Source organism: Nesoenas mayeri (assembly GCF_963082525.1).
Source record: "Nesoenas mayeri genome assembly, chromosome: Z".
Taxonomy (NCBI): domain Eukaryota; kingdom Metazoa; phylum Chordata; class Aves; order Columbiformes; family Columbidae; genus Nesoenas; species Nesoenas mayeri.
Genome location: NC_137542.1, coordinates 60312936 through 60318935, shown reverse-complemented (window position 1 = coordinate 60318935; position 6000 = coordinate 60312936). Strand labels below are relative to the sequence as shown.

The following is a 6000-nucleotide window of genomic DNA, read 5'->3' as shown; positions in this document are numbered from 1 at the left end:
TTTCCAACATTCAGAGCCAATGTGTCTCCTTCCCATGGCAGCACAAGCTCCTCTTTTAGGTGGGGAAGGACATCACGAGGCTGTTTATGTGACTGATGGTCAGTGACCACTTTTCACAGCTGTCAGGCACACTGCCCTGTTTGACCAGGCCTTGCTTTTCTGAAAACCAAGGGTTGTACGCAGAGATATCAGATTGCGTTCACATCCTCTTATAACCACATAGCCAAAGCAAAACTGTAAAACAAATGTGTCTCCAGCATGATAGTTCCCTGCTCTGAAGCACTGCAAAGTGCATTATCCCAGAGTGGCAGCACTTGCTTTGCCTGTGTATATAGCTATATGCCATAGAGAACTGGATTCTTTAGTACTTGCATTGTTCTACAGGGAAACCGTCTCTCTTTTCTGTGTGTTTTGACTTCGTGTTTAATACTCACCTACCCCTAAGCATTCTAGAAAGAAAGGAAAGATCAAGAAAGAGAGCCACAGGCAGTCTAGTTCACTGCTTGTTCTAGCTTTTACTTTGGCAGTAGTCTGGGTCTTGGAATTGCAAAGTACAGTTAAGCATTTTCTCTTGAGCGCAGTTCCACTTCATCTTGCAGTAACCCTTTTCCCTCATATATTTCTCATATCCTTCTCTGTTGAGCGCTGGAGTCTACACATTGACAAGGTACTGTTTTGTTGCCAAGAACCAGTGGCTGAGGAGGAAACTGAGCACTAAATTTGTCAATTCGTTATGTAAATGACAAAAAGCCACAAGATTAGATCCAAACTTCCCCAATTTCAGGGTTTCTATGCCCTCTTCACTTCAATTTTACTCTTTTGCATGTCATTTCACTCTTAATATGATTCTTATTTTCTTGTCATGCTCCCACCATGGTCTTCCCCTACCTTTATGAAAAAAAAAAGGAGTTTGCAATCATGGTAATTATGCAGACTTTCACTGTCTCATGCAGCCACTTTCACCTCATGCCCCCGTCACACTACTTTAAGGTTCTTGCTGAGAACTCACTAAGTAAACTCATCACCATTTGACAGATCTAAATTCATCTCTTTTTTTGCCTCAGAAAACTGTCAGAAGAATAACCCAATTTCAAGGACAGCTAAGTATTTTTGGGTAGAGGCACTCTTTGGTCACTCCTGCTGTAATGTGATGATCTATGTTAAGAGTTAAAATGGGACCTGCCTCAGTAGATACCAATCCTTGCTCAAGGGACTTTTTGTAAATTTTATATATATATATATATAATATATATATAAATCAGAATAATCTTGAAGGTGAGTTTTAAAACAGGTCATGCCATCCTGTGTGTCTTATAGCATGATGGTTAGTCCTATATGCAAAGCCCTCAGGCAGTAAAAGTATCATATCAACTGATCCCCACCTCTGAGCACTCATCACAGTCATTGAACTCTGGAAGATACAGGAGATAATGAAAATTGTTACACTGTTACTCCAGTTTGACAAAACTAGCCTCTTCCTTACACAAAGAAAAGACAAACAGCAACTTGTGAATTATTTTAAGATGAAGTAACTGTTTATAAAGTTAATTAAATGATGTCTCAAAAAAATATTTCCCCCAGGTTACCTACTGGGTAATAATACAGCAAGGAAAAAGAAAATGGCCAAGATGAATAAAGCCACAAGTGAGCATGTATACAAATCCTGATTTCTCAGTTAAACATAATCACTCTAATTTAAAATCACTTTGTTCCAATACAGGAAAGATGCTTGAAAATATTTGAATTAAGGAAAGACAATTACTTGGCAGCTCAGTTATACTGGATAAAAGTCTGAGAGAAAAATTACCATGGAGAGAAGCTGATCATGAAAGAGCTACACTAACAGCACAAATACATGCCATGTTACTGAAGTGGAAAGGACAGGATAAAATACACAGAACAATATGTTTGAAAAATTCACCTTCTGCGTGAACTAAGCAAGTTTCTTCACATAGTTTTATTGGGCTTTCTCCAAACAGGCTTTCTACAACAGTTGTGTTTCACTAGAAAGCATTTCTTTGTCCAGGAGCAATCCCAGGAAAAAAGGAAAAGGAAAAATAAATAAATAGTAACTCAGATACTTATATCCCCTCTCACTTGCCTCAAGAATAATAAAAAAAAAGCAGGCACTAAAGAAAATTTTAAAAATGCAACCTTTCCTGTAGACTTCAAAAAGGTAAAGCTTACTCCACAAGTATGTGTTGGGAGACTGTAAACAAGTTTTTATCAAATTCTCTTTGTTTCCACACCACACATTCCAAAATAACTCCCTGTAGCAGATGCAGGCCCACTGAATAAGACAAACAGGATGGCAATGAAGAAGGCTTATTTTCTTGCTTGGCTGCTTGTATATTAAAAGCACAAAGTTCCATTTAATTAAGTCTTAAATGCGATGGAGAAAGTTAAGGATGACCCTTGATTCTTGGCTGCACAGGAAGACACAATGAACACAAAACTAAGCAGACTCTAACTTTATTTACAGAGCAGTCGGAGACTACAACTTAGTAAAACCAACAAGATGTGCTCAGAGGTGATCTGGCAACCTAAATCACAATACTTAAGATTCTGGTTCTCTGCACAGCTCGACCAACATGTGTCTGCTGAACTCTGTTTTCAAACCACTGGTCTGAGCTCCTACAGGGAGAATTTCCTCCCATTATCCCACAAACAAGCCTGTAGCACTAACTGTGGTGCTGCAATAAAGAGAAGTTGACTGACTCATCTAATTATACATGTCTCATAAGTGTTCTAGCTGATACACTAGGCAAAACTCTGCATTTACACTTAGGGACATCTAGTATTACATCACTGTCAGCGGTGAGACCCCAGACCTATTCTAGTATAAGCAGAATTCAGTCCACATTTAGTTTTAATGAAATCAATTTCATTTTCTTCATTTTTTTTTCTTCAGTGGAATCTTCAAGCAAACACAAATCTCTGTTTCTTCTGCATTCTGTGTTGGCTGTCTGGTTTATTCAGTGACATTCATGCTTCATCTGTACTTGGACTTTTTTGAACCTCCAGGGCAGATCTCTTATATAATTTTTTTACGCTCTCTACTCGATCGATGTGCTATGGTGAAGCATGATTTTCATTAAGATACCACAGAACTGTTTGAATGATAAGCTGCTTCACAATGCAACTTGAACTCAGAGAGGATGAGAGAGTGTGTGGTGGAGACTCCCCCTATCGCAGCAAATTTCCCCCAGAGGGTGTGGCTAAGAGCTGTGTGGGATTTTTTTTGTTTGTCTCAAAGACCACATGAGAAATGCTCTTTGAATTCAGATGCTCATGCATTTCTCTAGCAAAAAAAAACATTCTGTAAGAATCTGTTAGATCTGGAGAACTGCTTATCAAAAGCAGATTTATATGAGAAATAACTTGTGAAAAATAGTGTAGCTCTACTTTAGGTCCATGGTGGAAAGATATAGGTCTTCAATATGTATTACCAATAGGCCAGAATTGAATTTGAATTTGCTACAATATTGAATTTGTTACAAAATCTCTGGAACAGAGCAACTAGAGTCAATTGGAACTGAACTTTTCATCAGAGAAACAGCGACCTAGAAAAAAATACACGCAGATTCAACCAGTAGAAAATGAAGACCTTAACTATTTGCACTTCATACAAGGTAAGACTTCAAATAGAAATGCAAGATTCCTTTCCTGATGCCTTATCTCTGCCGTCTACATTCTGCTTCAGCTGCCCACCAAGTTCTGAGTGCACTCTAGGGAGGTTGCTGGTCCCAGGTAACCCAGACTGTCTTGGGACATATTTAGGACTGAGCAAAGATCTCAGCCCCCTCCTGGTTCATTAACATTCATAGGCACAGGGGTCACCTGCAAAAAATATACGCACAAGCTCAAAGCCTGACCAATCCCCCTGTGCAAGGCTACAAGAGATGGAGCAGGACGAGTGGGCCAGCACCGTGTTCCCCACTGTACCCATCCATCTGCAGAGATTATTTTTCCTTTGAAGTGTAACAGGTAACAGATAAATTTGGGGCAGGCAACAGAGAAGGATGCTATGGGGTTTCTAGTAATCTACTTGATGTAACCCAATATAAATAGAAGAGTCGATTTATTTCAAGATTGCATTCTGGGGAGGCTGAGAGCCTGAGTGGTCTTTTACTGAAGAACTTAAATAAGCAAGTGAGAAGGAAAAGCATTCAGAGAAAAACATATTTATAATAATGCATAAACCTAGGTCTGACAAACTGTTTAGGTCACAAATGAAGCAAAGTGAGTGGAATCCTCCCAGTCATTTTGCACTTTTGAGCATATCACATGAGATGGAATAATTTATCCTTATCTGAATAATAAGAAAACTTAAGGCATGTACAATTCCAATACAAACCCATAGCAGTGAAAGAGCTGAAACATTAAACATTTGAAAAAGTGGTTCTATGCAAAATTTACCTCAAAAATAATAATTCAGCTTTTGTTATACATTAAAAGGTTACTATGGCAACCTGATAGTTGAGCTATAATTAAAAATGGGTTCTTACTTCTATGACAAAGTCTAGTTTTTGAGATTCTATCTCCTCTGCTATTTTGATTGGCAATGTATTTTCTGTACTTGCTACAATTGGCTTTTTTCTTTAAAAGACACTAACATTCACATTAAGACCTAGAGCTCCGGCATAGAGGACGTGGACTTGCGTAACTGGATTTGTTCTTCTCCATTATGCTCTGTCCTAATTCTGTGGATGCTGAATCCAGTTTCCTGCTCTTGCATTGAGTTACTTACATGTTTTTTATTTGGGTTAGGCTATTTTAGATGTGATTATCCTGACCATGTCAAACCAACACATATAGTTTGTATACTTTTCTCCATCTCTTGATTTCTATGCTACTCTGAGTCTCCAACTCTTCAACACCTACTACCTAAATCTTTCTTACATATGATCTGCATTTTCTCTTTTTCTGTTTTTTCCTTACTGCTCATAAATTAGCACCATCCTCTTGGCTGTTCTTTGTGGGAAGCATTGTCATGGCTGATTTTGGGGTCACAGAGTTAAGAGGGGTTTTGAACCTGCAGGCACACACCGTATCTACCACACTTCGGCATTTTGGAGTTTACTCCCAAGCCCAGATGATTTCATCACTAGGAAACCCCCTATAACACTCAGTAGAATTCCCTGTTCACTGTACTTCATGGCTGTGCCCTTACAGACAATCTGATAAGATATAGGTGGTGCATTAGTCACCCACTCCTACTGTAGGCCAGGCTCAGAAGCATGCCCGTAACTCTCTTTAAGAAAATGATTCATTTTAAATTTATTATTTTTTTTTTTTTGCTAGTCAGTTCTCACTCTGAAATATGACATGGTTGCCAAGATAAGTTAATAATTTGCATATCACCAAGTAAGTCTGAATCCAGCCTCTGATTGCAGCTCTCTACGCCAAGAAGGGAAATTTCTCACAGTAGCAAAATTTTCTGAAAATCTCCCTTTACTGTTTAAGCAGCACCAGCTGTGGTGGCTCTGCTGGCTTCTGTGCCTAGAGTTATTTCAAGTGTTCTCTAACCAGACTTCATGGATGTAGAGTTTACAGTCACATCTGATTTACAGCTGTAGTGATTTTTTGCTACATTGTGGCTCCCAGTGTTACTACCAACAATGTAGATACAGAATCTTTGTAGTGGTAAAGTTACTTTGAATGGGGAAAGAAATCAGAAAGCGAAAATAGTCAGGGTCTTCTCCTGTTATTGCTTCTGCAGTATCCAAGCATTCATATTAAAGTCAAATACCTCGACTTTTTCTTTATATCAATATCTCTAATTCACATTGACATCTAGGCTAGGTTTTTCAAAGAAGTTTGAAGTACCTATATGAGTTTAATTCAGCTTGCACTGGTGATACCTCAGACAGGGTTAAGAATCTCACTGTGAATTCTTACAAACCCCAAGGGAGAAAGTTCCTGTTTTGTGCAAAAGTTGTTAGAATTTCACAGGTACAATTAATAACTAGAAGCCCTAGTGTTTCTCACACTGTCGTT

At 38.6% G+C, this 6000-nt stretch overlaps 1 protein-coding gene across 1 annotated transcript in view; it reads left to right on the top strand.

The window, feature by feature from the left end:
- Positions 1-3575: 3575 nt before the first annotated feature.
- The window catches only part of LOC308051882 (interleukin-6 receptor subunit beta-like), a gene marked incomplete at its 3' end in the record, with an annotated part of 31928 nt that continues 29503 nt past the window's right edge, over positions 3576-6000 (top strand). Inside the window, exon 1 of the mRNA XM_080362531.1 lies at positions 3576-3632. The remainder of the gene's footprint in view (positions 3633-6000) is intronic.